The sequence below is a fragment of the Scyliorhinus torazame genome, chromosome 28 (assembly GCF_047496885.1).
Source record: "Scyliorhinus torazame isolate Kashiwa2021f chromosome 28, sScyTor2.1, whole genome shotgun sequence".
Classification (NCBI taxonomy): Eukaryota; Metazoa; Chordata; class Chondrichthyes; order Carcharhiniformes; family Scyliorhinidae; genus Scyliorhinus; species Scyliorhinus torazame.
This window is the reverse complement of record NC_092734.1, coordinates 12,116,181-12,134,594: the sequence shown is the minus strand read 5'-3', so window position 1 is coordinate 12,134,594 and position 18,414 is coordinate 12,116,181. Positions and strand designations below refer to the sequence as shown.

Sequence of the window (18,414 nt, the reverse complement as noted above, 5' to 3'; positions counted from 1 at the left end):
TGAATGAGCTGTGATAGCCACCTCAAATACTCCAGTTGCTAGCTAGTCCCACATTTTTCACCACCCTGGGTTAAGAACTCTCTCCTGAATTCCATCAGTGATCTCGGCATCATAAAATCGTCCTCCTCCAACATAATCGGATGTAAAAAAGATTTAGGAATAATCTACACCTGTCATGACGGGGCTCTCTGGCAAAAAAGAGCTTCTGTGACTGCAGAATCCCACCGTTGAAACTTCTCAGGATAAGCCCCAATCTTCAAACTCAAAGAGTCATCCAGACTCGGAACCTTAGCTCTCTCTCCACAGATGCTGTCAGACCCGCTGAGATTGTCCAGTGTTTTCTTTCTTTGCTTCAAACTCACTGCTTTCGTGCAGGAACAGGTCATCCACTGCCACGCACTCACCTTGGGAGTTAAGAGTCCACGGGTTCAAGCACCCCGACTTCCACTCCTTCTAGGATGTGACCACCTAAATGTAGGCACCTCCTGTGCATTACTGAGGGCATTCAACCAAAGACCTCTCACAGAATTCACCCCCACTCCCCCCCACCACCAAGGGTGCCACATGCCATTGGCATAAAGCACAAGACCTTTGAGGAGAGATCCACCAATTCAAAAGCAACGCTGTACTCAGAAAATAAAGTGCATTTACACAGGGCCGTATCACACCTCCGGGAGACCTCTCAAAAGTGCTTCACATGCAAGGAATTACTTTAAAGTACAAGCATACAATAACAAGCTGCATTCAAATAGCACCTGCAACATAGTAGTGTCCCAAGCCGCTTCACAGGATTGTTAACAGATAAAACTTTGATACCAGCAGGTGATATTAGGACAGATAACCGAAAGTTTGGTCAAAGAGGCATGTTTTAAGAAGCACTGGGACATTAACATGACACACCTTATGCACAGCAAGATCCCACAAGCAGCAAGAAGACAATGAACCAGTTAATCTACTTCTTGTGTTGGCTGAAGACAGCATTTTAATCAGAAGAGTAGGAAAACTCTCCGCATTTCTTTGACTAGCATGCAGTATCTTTATTTCTTGCCTGAACCACTGAAAGCGTTTTCAAGCAACCTCGATGAAGGACTGAGATTCGCAAAGTATCCTCTTTCTTTATTTTTTCTTCTGTAAGCTGAACGCTCTTGTCTAGACGTTCGAGTGTTGGCAGCAGAATTGGGCGACACAGTGCCAGGGTGATGAATGAATGCATTCATGCCTGGTTTTGTGTTCCAAATAGACAAAACTTCACACATTCATTCTGCTGGGGACTGCTGGCCATGAGGAAGACGAAACTTTGCAGACACCGGAACTGCGAATGGACCAAGAGCCATCTCCAACCCTGGTCCACGTCCCAAACCTGAGCAGATGTGCCGGCTCTACTCCCTGCAAAGGGATGTCTGCCAGTGTTGCAGCCGCCATAGTGGTTTACTTCCAATTTATCCTGTCTACTGTGTGTGTGGAGGCCAGCTGGATGAAATACCGGACCACTAATTACAAAAAAAACCAACCCATTACATGCGAGCAGACATTTCACGTCAATGAGAAGCCACATCCAGATCCATTGTGCTAAGGGGGCTGAACCTTTCAGCTTTGAAAGGAGGCAAAGGAGAGGGGACCTTTATATTCAGGATTAATCCAGGTTTTGGAAGTCAAACTATGACTGCAGGGTAAGAAGGCACATGTACAAAAGACACATTCTGAACAGCTGTCCAACTAACAGCAGTCAGGACTGAGAATGGTTGTGAGGCTGGGTAGAGAAGGTTAAAAACTCCAGTTCAAAGCTACAAGTGGTTGTGGGGCAATGGAGGGCTGTCACCGGTTTCTTCATGAAGGATGAGCTAAATAGCTTCAACCGTCTTGAGACTGGGCAATCTGTAATCTGAATGAATAATGAGCAGCAATAGTAGTGTGTCACGATAGCTTGGTGGGTAGCACGTTCAACTTTGAATCATAGTGTGGCGAGAGATCAAGTGCCATTCGAGATTGGAGCACAAAATTTCAAGGCTGACAGTCCAGAGCACGGCTGAGGCAATTTTGCACTGTTGCAAGTGCTGTTTTTCCAAATGAGATGTCTGCTTTCTAATATGGATGCAAAAGATCCCGCGGCACTATTGCAAAGAAAACGCTTTCATTTGAACAGTTCTTCCCCAGTGCCCTGGTCACGGTTTGTCCTTCTGCCACATCGCAAAAACAGACAATACGGTCATTATCACATTGCTCCATCTGGGAGCTTGCTGTGCGCAAACAGACTGCCAAGTTTCCCACATTACAACAGTGACAACACTTCAAAAGTAAAACATGTTAGTGCACCCAGAGATTGTGAAAGGCGCGACAGAAATGCACGACCTTCTATATTTCTTTCCAACACGGAGACAAAAGCGAAAGGATACTGTACCAAGTAAAATCATTTCACTCCTGTAATTGACGAGACAGCTTCACCATGCCTCGTGCTTCTCTGCTGAAGAGTAATTGGTGCTTTTTGACATGGGTGGCCAGTATCCTCACTCAAACGTAGTCAGCTTTGATCCTTCACCTGCAATCCCAGCTGGGCCAGATGTACACAGAGGGTGCACAGTTGCCTTTAACATTTTAATCCACTCATCCTCCAAAGCTGTGTACACTGTAACCATGCACTTAACTAAAAGAGCAAAGTTTGAACAACTTATCAACATGCCCCTGCCCACCTATGCATGACTGAACTCAGATTGCAGGACACGACGTTAGGGAAAGTCTTTGAACCGAGGACATACCAAAAGATCCACAAGGTCAAAGGTCTGAAGGTACAAACAGTGTTCTCAAGAATCCTGTGATCTTTCTATTTTGTATTTATTGACTCTTATTATTCTTTCTGTGTACCAAAATATGTTTATTCCTCAGCGAAGGCAGCTCTTTCCTTTGCAATTCACGTTTTCAAAGTGAGCGCAAGATATCCCAGGGGTTCTGCGACTTCAGATGTCTGGAAGCTAGCAATGATAGTGGTCAAGAGCAGGTCAGCTTTGAAAACCAGCACTGCAGGGTCCCCGAGCACAGGCTAAGGAAAAAAAAAAGACTCTTTGCCCCGACTCACCTCTTTAACAACATTTCCCAGTAAGCTCATGGAAGTCTGCGGTGAAGAATTCATCTGGGAGCCCAAATTGGGGCTATGTGATATTTCATGGAATGCGATTTTCATTTTGCACCTGGGAGAGATAGCATACTGAGCGGAACTATTTCCCAATAAATCACAAACGATTTTTTAAAACAACTCTCCCAGTGTAGTGCAGAGAACTCTGCGTTGCACAGTGTTGCAATCCAGGTTTTCATACTGGGGTGGCTGGCCCCCTAGCAAGAGTGGGAAAGTGAGTGCAGGGTGCGGGGAACCCCTGGGATCAGATTTCTGTCGTTGCTGATTTATTCAATTTCAGTTGCCAGACTCAGAAATAGCTTCCGCCAATGAGAGGAACATTTTTTTCCTTTGTACATCTTTCAGAGATTTTAGCATGGGAGATTTGAGGGGCGGCCGTGCCGCAGATAAGGTTGAAAGCCATTGCATTCCAACATCAAAACCGCAGCACCCCGTAAAGTAAGTATGGGTGAGCATCTGGAGAAAGGCACTCTCGCCTCATGTGTTTTCTTTTCAGAATCACTGCAGCTATTAAGAGTCCCCACATTCCGACAGAACATTGAAAGAAATCAGCTTCGTGGCCCAAGTCCAAAGCTCAGAGACTCAGCAGCAGATGTAGAGACAGATTCCTACATCACAGTGATTACATAAGCACTGCGGAATCCTCGGGCACCTCATCACCTCACCTCACTTGTAGACTTTGCCACATCTCCACAGCACTGCAGCCGAAAAAAACCTCAAAAAGAGCATGCGATTTTTCACATCGTTCACTTTAGCAAAGCCAAACATCACACAGTAACTGGATTCCGTCTGGGATAATGATAACAAAAAAGCAAAAAAAATGATGGGAATGGAATATTTAACTCATTGATGACTTACTGCAAGTACTTGAGTTCAGATAGGAAATCTGCCTCTCTGTTTGGGGCCGTAAAAGTTGGGAGGTACCTTCCATAGAAATCATTATGGCATGCTTCAGCTTACTCCCGGGAGCATATGTATCTGCCCCCGATTCTTTTTGTTCATTCTGCACCAATCCTGCCTCTCCCTGGCTCCGTCACCCTATTCCCTATCCATGCTTTGAACGGCCAAGATGCCTCAAAGCAAATTTCCTTGCTATCTGGAGAGAATGGGGCATTGTCTATTGGAGCCTTCATTCCCCCCCTCGCACAAAGGAGTCCAAAACACTTTGGGAAGTTTTATCGTCCAGAAGGTGGGATTCGCTGCCACAAGGGGTGGTTGAGATCAACAGTGGAGAAGTATTTAAGGGGAAACTAAATAAGCGCATGAGGGGGAAAGGAATAGAAGAAAATGCTGATGAGGTTGGATGAAAAGGGAGGGGGTGGGTGGAAATGACACTGTTCTGGAGCATAAACTGGTAGTGTGGAATGTCTTATTTCTATTCTGTAGGTTTAACTTAGCCTCAGGCAGTGAAATCCTAATAATAATAATTGTTGAAAGCGAGCAGGGCTTCAGGGCAGCTTATCCCGTGACATTCGCACACCCATAACTGGCATGTACGATGTGGAAATGTTCCCCAGTAGCACAACGGAGGTGGGCAGATCTATCATTATAGAGCATCATGGAAACCAATACAAAAATACAATACTTTTTACTATCAACTTCTATTGTGCTGAAGTGGCTGTGATTTATGTTGGAATGATATGAAGGGCTGGGGCCAGCACCGTCCTCAATACCATGTCCCATCCTGGCCACTGAAGCACAAGACATTCCAGTCTGGCAGCAGCCTGATCCATAGTCTCTGAGAAACAGACAGACTAGGAAGACTTGGCAATCTCATTCTGAAAACACGGAAAATGAAATCAGCAAAACGAAAGGTTGTTCATGCAGGGAAATGCAATTAAAGTTTTGATGTTTGACGTGGGCCGGTTAGATACAATTTGCTCCATTTGCCCTTGATAGAAGCAACCAGCTTTTGCATACCTCAGTCACTTCTCCAAACCAAAATGTTCCGACAAATCTTCCTGTTTCCTTTCCTGTGGCTTTAGACAACGATGCATAGAAAGGCAACCACTGTGTGCTAGATAGCGGCCAGAACCTGCCAACTTGACAAACATCCCCTCAGCGTGTTTGCACACCCCAGGTTTATTTCCACCATCTTCAGTCTTTGAAAGTACAAGACTTTGGTTTTCAACCGTTTAGGCAGACCCTAGAATTCCCTCAGTAAATGCACACACTCCAAATTCCTCCCTAAAACCCAGCTCTTTGAGCAAGATTTCCCTCGCCCCCTTCCAATATCTCCGTTCCCATTTTTGTTTGATTGCTCCATGAAACACAGTAGGGCATTTTTGTTCATGAAAAGGTGCTGCATAAATGCTTGTTGTCCTCACCACTGGTCTGGCCATCCTCAACCTTCCTGTCACTAGTTTGCATCTATATTCGCTGGTCTTGAAGTTGCGCTTCAACTTGATATTTTAAAGCTCAGGATTCAGCTTTTCTATTCCAATTAGTGTCTTGTACATCGCTGAAAGACTCCCCTCCTATAAAAGGTCAAGGCTGGCACAGCCAGGTTTTGTGAACCTTGCCTCATAACTCAGTCCTTGGGCTTCATAAGCAGTGTAGGCATAGACAATGTCATGTCGCTCGGTCAGAGCCTACCATCAAGCACTGAAACATTACTTTCGAAGTGCAGAGACTTCCACTGATGATTGATCATCGCTGATGCTACCAACTCAGCTCCCTACATTGCCAACATCTGAAACTTTCTTTTCTTAAAAAGCGCAGAAGGAAGCAAGCTAAATTGAGAAGATGAATTTCACCCAATCAGGAAAAATCAGCCTCCGCTGTAGCGTGGTAGCTCCAGACAGTGACGGTTAGAGGTTTTCTACATTGTGTGGCCGACTAGGAATCTCCAGCACTCTTACCGCCTGCCATTGGGGGAAGACTTGCCGGTTGATACTAAAAACCAGTTTAACCTCAAGTTATTAACACATCATCCTTGGCAATCATGTCCTGGGATGAAACTTGAAGCTGGAGCTTCTGGCTCAGAGACAGGACATTCCCCTGTGCCACAGGACATTCCCCTGTGCCACAGGACATTCCCCTGTGCCACAGGACCTCCACAAGTGCACCCAAATACACCCAATGGATTGGGTTTTTGGCAGCAAAAATGATTTATCGTCCAATTGCAAATATCACATAAAAATCCTCTTTTAGATAGCAGTGAAATGCTAATTTGATTGCAGCAAGATCCATTAGTCCATGAAAAGGCAATGTAGAATGTCACAGCTAGACTCCGGTCAATACATCTCCCATATAAATAACCTGCTGGAACAGGAGCTCCTCTTGCAACTCCAGAATCTTAAAATTACTGGGAAATGAAATTAAATCTTCTTTCAAATCTTCAAAGAAATTTGCGTCACATCTCAACTCCGGCCCTTAGTGGAACCTTCCCTTGTCAACACTTCTAGTTTCATCGTATGAATACAACTCTTCTCTCACCTGGTTTCTTTTTGAAACTGGAATGTATATTTATCGAGCAGGTTGTGTGAGAACAAAACACACGAGTAGAAGTAATGATTGTACCAACCCTCCATAACTCTTTCCCAATCAGCATAATCAGGTTTCTCTTGTGCAAATCAAGTCCTGTAACAGGCCCTTTATTTCATGATAGGCAAACTGGCATAGTACAGCTAGCAACATAGACACACATGTTCTTCAGTGTTGGCATCCTTCCATCTATGAGACGATGGACACATAGCAAACAATCTGTCTAGTTGGGGCATCTTCAGTTGGTGCACCTTTGCTGATGGCTGTGATGGTAAATCATTGACAGGCAGGCTTGACACATGCAGCTGCCAAGTGACCCTGTGGATTACTGTTTTTGGCATAGACCGCCCGTTGCCAAGGTGATATAGCCATTGGGTATCGTGCTGGTGCACATGTGTTCTAATTTCCCTCTTACACCAGCCACTTCAGGTCACGTGTGCCTGATCATCTGACTCCGATTACTTCACCTTACAGAAAAAGTCTTTGGGTGGGCAACATTTTCCATCCTGCAGATGTGTCCTATCCACCAGAGCCGCATCTGTTTGCTCAGTGCCAACCTTGGCGACTCTGCCATTGAGAGAACTGCCACATTCATGGTTTTGCCTTGCCAGGATAAGAATGTGATTGCACTGGAGGGGATGCAGAGGAGATTCACCAGCATGTTGTCTGGGCTGGAGCATTTAAGTTATGAAGAGAGGTTGTATAGGCTTCGGTTGGAGCAGAGAAGACGGAGAGGTGACCTGAACGAGGTGTACAAGATTATGAGGGACATGGACAGGGTGGATAGGGTGTAGCCTTTCTCCTCAGTTGAAGGGTCAGTCACGGGGGGACACAAGTTCAAGGTGAGGGGCAGGAGGTTTGGGGGCATGGGGGGAAATGTGAGGAAAAACGTTTTTACCCAGAGGGTGATGACGGTCTTATTGAGCCTCTCGTTACTAGTCCAATTAGAGGATATTATTGAGGCAGGAAGACATAGCATCAATTTAGCTAAAGAACAAAGCGTCAGCACATGACACGGAGATCAAGGAAACCTACATTTAGTGACCATATAAGATAGTAATTTATACAGGCAACAGGAACTTGTTTACCCAGAGTCACGGGTGAGAATGTGGCACTCGCTACCACATGGAAGTGGTTAAGGTCAATAGCAGGGGAAGTGGAGACAGAGTGAAAGGAAGAAAAGGATATGTTGACAGGTTTGGATTAAGTTAGGTGGGTGAAGGTCTGTGTGGAGGATCAACTAGGTCGAGAGTTGTAAATACTGTGTATTATTGTTAATAATGCGCACCTCACTGCCCACAACACTTTGGTTTGCCTTGTATCCTGTCACATTTGACTGATATTCAAGTCGATTGTCTGTTCAAACCTCCAAGGTGTTCATAGATAGAGAGCAAGATCCACCGGCCGTGTTTCCCTTGAGCGCGGCGTGGCTGGTGAATGCCGGGAAAGCCCTCTTGCGGGCTTCCCGACAGTCTTCGCGCCTCGGGGAATTAACTCAAGTCCCGAATCTGAAACACGGCCACATGGGGCACGACCAGGCGGCGTACGCCGTAGCTGGTTTTAAACCGGCTTCGGTGAACATCCGGTATCCACCAGCAACGTGGGATCCACCGGCTTCCCCAGCGACGCCACAGCCGGGCGCCACCCAGCACTGTACGCAAATGTGCAGCCATTGGAGACCCCTGGGTGGTCAGGGTAAGTGCAGGGTGGATCCCAGGCCCTCCCCCCTGGAACGCGGGCACCTTGGCACTGCCCAGCTGGCAGGAGCACTGCCTGGGTGCCAGGATGGCAGTGCAAGGGTACATAGGTGCCAGGATAGCACTGCCAAAGGCCAGGGGGGTGAGGGGGCCATGCCCATGACAGGATGGTAGGGAGGTTGAAGAGTGGGTTGTGCAGGTCAGGTAACTAGGGGTGCTGCAAGGGGACTTGGGGAGGCTTGAAGAGGGGGGAACCCCCAGGGACCCCATTGTGGGGTGTCCTCACTTGGGGGGGGGGGGGATGTTATCCATGTGTGTGTGTGGGGGGGGGGCATTGCCCATGAGTGGGGGGTATGGGGGACCCACAAACCCGGGGTACCCTTTCAAAATGGTGGCCCGGTCTCTTGAGTTCGGTTCCCCAGTGCTAAAAAAAATTCTAAGTGTGGGCTAAACCGGTGAGAAACTCCCCAGGGGTCTAAAAAAGTGACCAAGTGTCACTGAATAGCAGTGAGGAACTCACCAGACTCCCTGAAAAATCTGCCACAAATGAATTTTTTTGGAAGAATAGCGCCAGAATCTCAGTTGACTTTTAATCCATCAGTTCTGCTGGGGACTAGCTGAGAATGCCATACGGTAACTGGCTTTCTGCACCCACTAATATCCTTAAATGGTTAATGGCGAGGAGACAGCTATCATCACTAGATAATCATAGAAAAGTCTGGCAGATTTCTACTCAGTGCTTCACAAGGTCCCAGTGCAGTATCCAATTGGTTCTTAAATGATTCCATGATGCGATTCCATTATTCTATCTGGGAGATTAGAAGGCAACAGATTTCAGCCATGGATTCCATCTGTCAGCTAAACAGGCAATGAATAACATATAGCGAATGGCCCAAGCACAGAGCTGTACTGCGGCCAGAATCATGCCAGGTGTTGACCAGGAACTGGTCTCAAATCAGCTACTAAAGGTAGTCATGGGTGAAGAGAATGTAAACTTGGGAAGGTTGTCATCCGAGGTGTTGGCAGACCTGCTATGTATTTTTCAGATTCTTATTTGGTTAAGATCCAGTTCAGGACCATTAACATTTTTTTGAAAAAACATTCAAATATTTTGTTTTGACCAATAGAACTATGCCATAAGATTTTACTCCCTTTCAACAAAGCAAACCGTATTGTATATAAGATTTAAACAGAAAAAGCACGATTAACTTACCAAATGGTTTATAACTATATATAATATATGTGTTCTACATTCAGGCTTAAAGAACAAAGAAAAGTACAGCACAGGAACAGGTCCTTCGGCCCTCCAAGCCTGCGCTGACCAGGCTCCCGATCTAAACTAAAATCTTCTACACTTCTGGGGTCCGCATCCCTCTATTCCCATTCTATTCATGTATTTGTCAAGATGCCCCTTAAACGTCACTATCGTCCCTGCTTCCACCACCTCCTCCGGCAGCGAGTTTCAGGCACCCACTACCCTCTATGTAAAAATACTTGCCTCGTACATCTCCTCTAAACCTTGCCCCTCGCACCTTAAACCTATGCCCCCTAGTAATTGACCCCTCTAACCTGGGCAAAAGTCTCTGACTACCCACTCTGTCTATTCCCCTCATAATTTTGTAGACCTCTATCAGGTCGCCCCTCAACCTCCGTCGTTCCAGTGAAAACAAACCGAGTTCATTCAATCTCTCATCATAGCTAATGCCCTCCATACCAGGCAACATCCTGGTAAATCTCTTCTGCACACTCTCCAAAGCCTCCACATCCTTCTGGTAGTGTGCCGACCAGTATTGAACACTATATTCCCAAGTGTGGCCTAACTAAGGTTCTATACAGCTGCAACATGACTTGCCAATTTGTATACTCAATGCCCCGGCCAATGAAGGCAAGCATGCCGTATACATTCTTGACTACCTTCTCCACCTGTGTTGCCCCATCCCACTTCCATGACACATCAATCGTAAAGCCATTTACATCTTTAGGGACCACCCATAAATATGCCACAGTCCCCCGGAAAATGCTCCTCAGTCCAGCTTTATTTCAGGCGGTCAAACTTTAATTTACCCTCTCCTGACTGTGAAGGCCTCATCCCTTGTTATGGTTATTTTAATTCAGCAGTCCATGTCTATATGCAGCAAGACCAGGACAATATTCCAGCTGGTCTGATAAGTAGCAAATAACATTTGTGCCACACAAGTGCCAGGCAATGACCATTTCCAGCAAGAGAGAATCTAACCATTGCCCCTTGACATTCAATGACGTTACCTTCACTGAATCTCTCAACATCCTCGGGGTTATCATTGACCAGAAACTGACTGGACCAACCATATAAACATTGCGGCTACAACAGCAGGTCAGAGGCTGGGAATTCTGCGGAAAGTAACTCACCTCCCGACTCCTGAAAGCCTGTGTCTACCATCAACAAGACGTAAGTCTCCTGACTTGTGATTATAGAATTTACAGTGCAGAAGGAGGCCATTCGGCCCATCAAGTCTGCACCGGCCTTTGGAAAGAGCACCCCACTTAAGCCCACGCCTCCACCATATCCCTGCAACCCAGTAACCCCACCTAACCTTTTTGGACGCTAATTGGCAATTTATCATGGCCAATCCACCTAACCTGCACATCTTTGGACTGTGGGAGGAAACTGGAGCACCCGGAGGAAACCCACGCATGCATAGGGAGAACGTGCAGACTCTTCACAGACAGTAACCCAAGCCGGGAATCGAACCTGGGACCCTGAAGCTGTGAAGCAACTGTGCTAACCACTGTGCTACCGTAGTGGAAAACTCCCCACTTGCCTGGATCAGTGCAACTCCAACAAATGAAGCAACCTGCAGAGAAACTTGGAATGATTATTATATTCCTTCATGGGACGTGGGTGTTCACTGCCTCGGCCAGCATTTTCATTCTGATGTAGTACACATATAGTGCCGTTAGGGAGGGAGCGTGCTCCAGGGGTTTGACCCAGTGACAATGAAGGAATAACAATATACTTCCTGGTTTGGATGATCAAGAGGTTTGACACCATCCAGGACAAAGCAGCTTGCTTGTTTGGCACCCAACCACCACCTTAAACGTTCACCACCAGCACAGTGACAGCAGGGTGTACCACCTGCAAGATGCATTGTTAACAACTCACCAATGCTACTTTGACAGCACCTTCCAAGCCCATGACCTCTTCCAAGAAGGACAAGAGCAGCAACTGCGTGGGAACATGACTTACTAATTTGCCACCCACCTCACCCCCAGGCCACATGCCATCCAAACTTGGAACTATATCGCCATTCCTTCATTGTCACAGGGTCAAAATCCTGGAGTTCCCTCCCTAACAGCACTGTGTGTGTACCTACACCATATAACTGCAGTGGTTCCCCACCACCTTCTCAAGGGCAAATGGGATGGGCAATGAAAATGCTGTCCCAGACAGTGGCACCCACATCCCATGAAAGAATATAAAACGTATTTCAGGTTTCTTTGCAGGCCTGTTCATTTTGCAATAAGACACTATGAGGCCAACTTTATATTATCTCATTAGCTTCAAACCAGACAATTTTCCAGCTTCCGTTCCACACAAGATTCAAGCTGAGATTAAGCCTCACCTGCTAAGCAGTTAACGATGATATAAGTATTTTACTCTGTTTACAGTGCAGGTCTAACTGTCATTCACTTTGGCTAACTTTTCTCAGTGAGCTGCAAGCCACACAAGGTCCAAACTGAAATTAAAACCCTCGCCCAGCAAACAGCCAAATAAATTGAAACCAAAGAGACTTCCTCAACTCCACAACAACTCCCAGGTTCGATCCTGGCTCTGGGTCACTGTCTGTGTGGAGTTTGCACATTCTCCCCGTGTTTGCGTGGGTTTCACCCCCACAACCCAAAAAGATGTGCAGGCTAGGTGGATTGGCCATGCTAAATTGCCCCCGAATTGGAAAAATTAATTGGGTACTCTAAAAAAAATTTTAAACTCCACAACGACACAGCTTGTTCTGGGCTGTCCCCAAACCTTTAAGCAAATTATCCCTCCCTTACAATTTCTCCAGCTCAGTAAACCCACCTACTGTTTTACAGCTCTATCTCTTCCAATCTGAGTCTATTAAACAAACATGGGCAACCTTCTGAACTGTTATTTCTTAGGGTGTCTGGAAAACACTAAAGTCCAGCTTTTTATTACTTTGGTTTTTGCAACAATTATCATCCCAGAAATAAACATTACCTCTAAAGCATGAAAATAAACCACGAACTAGATATTCACAACACTGCATTTACCATGAGCAGCTACCAAGGCAATCTAGGCTTAGGGAGCACAGTTTAATAAAATTAAGGGCGAGATTCTCCGTAGCCCGACACCAAAATCGTGATCGGCGATCTGGCGGAGCATGGATCCGATGCTGGAATCAGGGCAGGTTTGACAGTCCACCATACTCCACCCTCTCCACACCGACATCATCGCGATGCGCGCTGTGTGCCATTACAACACTGTTGGCGTGTCATCGGCCGTCCCACCCACGATGCTCCGCTCCCAATGGGCTGCGGCGTGTAGGCTGCGGATAGTACCAGCACCACCACACTCAGCCAGGACCCATGCCGCTGGCCATGGGGGCACCTGGGGGGTGGCCAGGGGGTGGGTTGTGGGATCGTGGTTGGCGGGTTGTGTTCGCCATATTTTACGGCATGATCGGTGCAGGTTGTCAGCCGTGCTCACGCATGGCCTGGGACTCGGGACCCAGCCATTCTCGGCACGATCCGCAGGAGTTTCACTCGGCGAGAGTGCTAGCCCCTCATCGGTAACTGGTGAGGGTTTCACCCCAATATTTCGGTTGTGAAATCCACACATGCTCCGCTGCCGTCAACACTTAGTCTCCCAAACGGAGAATCCAGCCGAAAGGTTTTCTCATCTCAGACAGAGATGAGGAGAAATTTATTTTCTCAACGGATTGTTATTTGTTGGAATTCTCTACCTCAGAGAGCAGTGGAGGCTGGGCCATTGAATATATTAAAGGCGGAGTTAGACTGGCTATCAACTTACTAGGGAGTCAAGGGTTAATAGAGGGCAAGCCAGAAAGCGAAGTTAAGGCCACAATCCGATCAACCATGGTCTTGTTGAATGGCAGAATCAAGGGGTCGAAAGGTCCAGTCCTGCTCCACTTTCTTATTGTCTTATAAATGTCAAATGGTGATGCCAGTGGCAGTATTTCCATAAGGCCCAGATTTGGGATTGGCATGAGGGGGCAGGACACACTGCAGTCTGGACACCAAGGGGCTTGGGTGCATTGAGTTGGCATGTATAGCTAAAAGAATAGAGTATAAAGGTTAGGAAGTATTGTTGCAACTCCACAAAGCATTGGTGAGATCATACCTCAGATAGTGTGCACAGTTTTGGTGGGGAGGGGTTGTCAGACTAGGGGGTGGGATTGGCAGGCTGGGGGGGGGGGGGGGGGTAGCAGGCTGGAGAGGGTGGTGGGGGTGGCAGACTGGGGGATGGCAGACAGGGGGATGCAGACTGGAGGGGGGGGGGGGGGGGTGGAGGGTGGCAGACTGGGGGAGGGGGGGTAGTGAGCAGTGTCAAGACAGGGGGGGATGTCAGACTTGGGGGGGGGGGGTAGTGGGGGGTGTCAAACTTGGGGGGATAGTGGGGGGGTGTCAGCCTTGGGGGGTATGGGGCTGTCAGACTGGGAGGAATAGTGGGGGGGGCAGACTGGGGGGGGGGGGGGGGAAGTTTAGTGGGGGGGGGGGGTTTCAGACTGGGGGGGATGTGGGGGGCATCAGACTAGGGGGGCAGTGGGGGTGGCAGACTGGGGGTGGGTAGATGTGGGGGTGTCGGGGGGGGGTTGTCAGACTGGGGGGGGGGGGGGGGAAGAGATGTGTGGGGGTGTCAGACTGGGGGGGGGGGGGGGAAGAGGTGATGATGTCAGGGACGCACCGTTACCCTGACAACCAGCAATTAAAAAATATAAACCACGATTCGCCCGCCCCGAGCACAGGAAACCCCTCCACTCACCGGCCGCCGCTCTGGTCTCCGGGGAAGCTACCGGGCCGCGGGAAGGGGGGGGGGAGGAGCCACACGAACCGGACCCGGAGGGGGCGGGGAGCGAGCGGACACATTTGGAATACGGACCGGAAGAGGGCGGTGAGTTGAGGCGGAAGTGAGCGCCGGGGGAAGTTATAAAGCGGGACAAGCGCGGTGTCGCTTAGCAACCGGGGCCCCCTCCGGGGACGGGGTGAGCGAGGGAGCTTCAGATCAGAAACAGGAACAAAGTACAGATTCCGGCCATGAGGAACCTGCATTCATGTAGCGCCTTTCAGCAATGTTCCCAAACTGCCAATGTAGTCACTGTGCGAAACATAGAGGCAACCTGGGGACTGCGAGCTCCAACAAACAACAATATGATAATGGCCAGATTATCTGCTTTCCATGTGTCGGCTGGGTGATTAATATTGAGCAAAGGACCGCGGGAGGGGGGGGGGGGGCTCTAAAATAATCATAGATGCTGGAAATCTGAAATAAAAACCAGGGGCGGACATTCTTCGGAATAGCACTGTGGGATCAGCACGAGAGGACACATGCGAGGTCACGGTCTCGCGTCTCATCTGATAACGCAGCACTCCTGCAGTGCTGCAGCAAGAGTTGTCAGCCTCGGTTTCATAGAATTATTTTTAGAATTACAGTGCAGAAGGAGGCCATCAGGCCCATCGAGTCCACGCCGGCCCTTAGAAAGAGCACCCTACCGAAGCTCTCGCCTCCACCCTATCTCCGTAACCCAGTAACCCCACCTAATCTTTGGACACCACAAGGGGAAATTTAGCATGGCCAATCCTGCACATCTTTTGACTGTGGGAGAAAGTGCAAACTCGACACAGACAGTCACCCAAGGCTTGATTTGAACCCAGTCCCTGGAGCTGTGAGGCAGCAGGGCTAGCCCACTGTGCCACCATGCTCAATCCACAGAGTGGGACCGGGACCTCGCGGCTCAGAGGCGGGGGTGCTCCTGACTGAGCCGAGGCTGACATGTACCTTAGGAACGACTACGAAGTCGTCGCCATTGGCTCCCCTTCAATTTTTTGTAATTAATTTCTGGGATATGTGCGTCGCTGGCTAGGCCCAGTATTTATTGCCTATCCGAGGTGCAGGTACGCCCATTGACATCCACTCAAGGTCACTGGTTTCTCAAATAGGTCTTCACGTGACTGAACGGTCCGATTCCTGAATGTCTTTCTGAAAACGCAACACCCAGTTTTCACGTAAGCACCCCCTACAAACAGCCATATGATCATCTGCTTTTAGCATAGGTTAGCTGGGACACCAGGAAAAATTGCCGTAGTCTTGTTCAAAATAGTGGCCATGAGAGCTTTTACATTCACCTGAGAGGCAGAAGGGCACCTGGGTGTAGCATCTTTTCAAGGGCTGGTGCAGAATCGATGGGCCGAATGGCCTCCTGTACTGTGAATTCTATGATCTAATTGGAAAGATGATACCTCTGACAATGTGGCTCTCCCTCAGTACTAACGTTGGCGCGGCATCCTGGATTTTGTGCAATAAGTCTGTTGAGTGGGACTTGAATCGACAATATTCTGATTTCTGAGTGTTACCGCTACCCGCTGAATACAGAGCTGACACATGGTGCTTTTAAAAGAAAAAACAACTCTACGTATCAACTTGCACATCCTCAGGACATCACAAGTACTTTATGGGCAATAGTTTTGAAGTGCAGTCTTACACCCAATAGCCAATTTGTGCACAGCAAGGTCCCACGGAAAGCAGAAATAACAGCCAGACGGTCGAGGGAGGAATGTTGGTCGGGGCTCCAGGTCAGCATTCTTTGAGTGGCTTTGATATGATTTGAATGGATTAATTAGCGTTCACCTGATTGGACCTCCGTGACATCACATCCAAAAGATCCAACCTCTGGCAACTGAACACTCCCTCTGCACTTCAGTGAAGTGCCCACATTTTCCGCTCAATTCCTGCTGTAGCCCAAGCTAATATTGTCAGAGATGAAGCGTCATTGACATTTTCTGTCAGAATCAAGTCAAGCGGTTCTATTGCAGCTGTTTTGGTACGTTTAACACAGAGTGATATTCCCCATATGTGCCTTTTTCATTGCTTTTTTTAATTTTCTGCTTCTAACTGCTTGTCCTCTTTCTGAGTTTTCTGTTTTACTGAATGCTTAATTCCTCAGGATAACATTCTTCCGCCTACTGTTTGAACAGAAGCAATGGCCAAATTATTTTATCCATTAGGAGGCACCCTGTCAAAATTGCAGACTAATTTCTTTGGAGTTTTCAGTCGGTTTGCTAACATGGCGCACACTAACATGAAGGCCTCGAATATTTTGACAGAGTCCGGACCCAGCGGACATTAGAATTCTATTCCATTCCGAGAGCTAATATTAACAACCCGCATTGTGCCTGTTGCTAGTGATGACTGGAGTATTGTATTTACAATGTAATCTGTTCAGACCTTGTACTTCAGCACTTTGTTTATCAGTATCGACGTGTTTGTACTTTGGAACTATCCAATATTACAGTACAAGGGTGACAGAGGAAACTTGACTAAGAGTTGATTGGGTGTGTGTGCTGAAGGCCCTTGACACCAGTCCAAGCACAAGAGCTAGGAGCAAGGAACGAGAGCCCTTGGACAAATATCAGTTTTACAAAGATGCAATTTGTTTCTATTCATTTGGCATAAATTACAGTGGATTTCTGCAGATTGGTTTCACAAAGCAGAATTTGAGAAATACCCGAGAACATTAACTGCATTGTCAAGGCACAGTGACTTTGGGCAGAATGCTCCGGTTCCCCAGCCGCATGTTTCTCAGTCGTGCGCCATTCGCTTGTCAATGGGATTTCCCATTGAAACCACCCCACGTCGCCCGCTGGCGGGGGTGCGCTGCCGGGGGGAAAAGTGAATCCCGACAACCAGAGAATTCCGGCCTTAGTTTCTTGAGGCACGATCAATTTGGCTGGAGACGAAGTTGAATTCAAACTGAGGCTTTATTAGTATCTGAAGTGTGGCCTCCTACAGCAGCTGACGAAATGGCTGCGAGCTGAAGGCCACGCATATTTATAACCCGGCTCCTGGGCGGAGCTAGCATGCAGGGGCCCAGGTGAACCTGGAGTGCAGGTTCTACCGTACAACCCTTAATATAGGAACACAGTGGTTTACCACATTCACCCCCTGTTAAAATTGTGTCCGGCGGAGGTGGTGGATAACTATATACAATTCGCAATCTTTAATATTTATAGAACAGTGGAAAAAAAATGTCTCTGTGTCATCCGGTGGGCCGGTCAGAGGTACAGCCGGTGCGGCGCCTTGATCGTCCTCTGGGATCGACGAAGTGGAGTCGGCGATGTTGGTGCTGTCGTAGTCGAAGTTGACTCCGGGAGCGTGCTAAAATCCTCTTCATCAACAGGGGTGGGCAGGTGGATGACGGACGGTCCTGGGGGGGGGGTGAACAGGGAGGCGGGGGAGGGGAGTGTGGCGCCGGGGGCGACGGGGTGGTGTGGGGGCGGAACCTGCTGGTGCCAGGTCCCTGAGGGAGACGGTATCCTGGCGGCCGTTGGGGAACGCCACGTAGGCATACTGTGGGTTTGCGTGGAGCAGGTGCACCCTTTCCACCAACGGGTCCGCCTTGTGGAGCCGCACATGTTTACAGAGAAGCACTGTTCCCGCAGCTGTGAGCCAAGTTGGGAGTGATACCCCAGATGTGGACTTCCTGGGGAAGGCAAAAAGGCGTTCATGCGGTGTACTGTTAGTAGCAGTGCAAAGTAATGAGCGAATGGAATGTAGTGCATCAGGGAGGACCTCTTGCCAGCGGGAGGCCGGGAGATATCTGGACCGTAGGGCCAGCTGGACGGCCCTCCATACCGTCCCATTCTCCCTTTCTACCTGTCCGTTTCCCCGGGGGTTGTAGCTCGTCGTTCTGCTGGAGGCGATACCCCTGTTGAGCAGGAATTGGCGTAGCTCATCACTCATGAATGAAGATCCCCTGTCACTGTGGATGGAGGCGGGGAAGCCGAACAGAGCGAAGTTAGAATTAAGGGCTTTAATGACGGTGGCAGACATCACGTCGGGGCATGGGATGGCGAATGGAAAACGGGAGT

At 48.3% G+C, this 18,414-nt stretch overlaps 1 protein-coding gene across 2 annotated transcripts in view; it reads right to left on the bottom strand.

Annotated features, from left to right (window-relative positions):
• Positions 1-14,420, bottom strand: part of csgalnact2 (chondroitin sulfate N-acetylgalactosaminyltransferase 2) — a 58,377-nt gene extending 43,957 nt beyond the window's left edge. For both annotated transcript variants that reach the window (XM_072491488.1, XM_072491489.1), the window contains exon 1: positions 14,312-14,420. The gene's annotated coding sequence lies outside the window, so the exon portion shown is untranslated. The remainder of the gene's footprint in view (positions 1-14,311) is intronic.
• Positions 14,421-18,414: the final 3,994 nt, after the last annotated feature.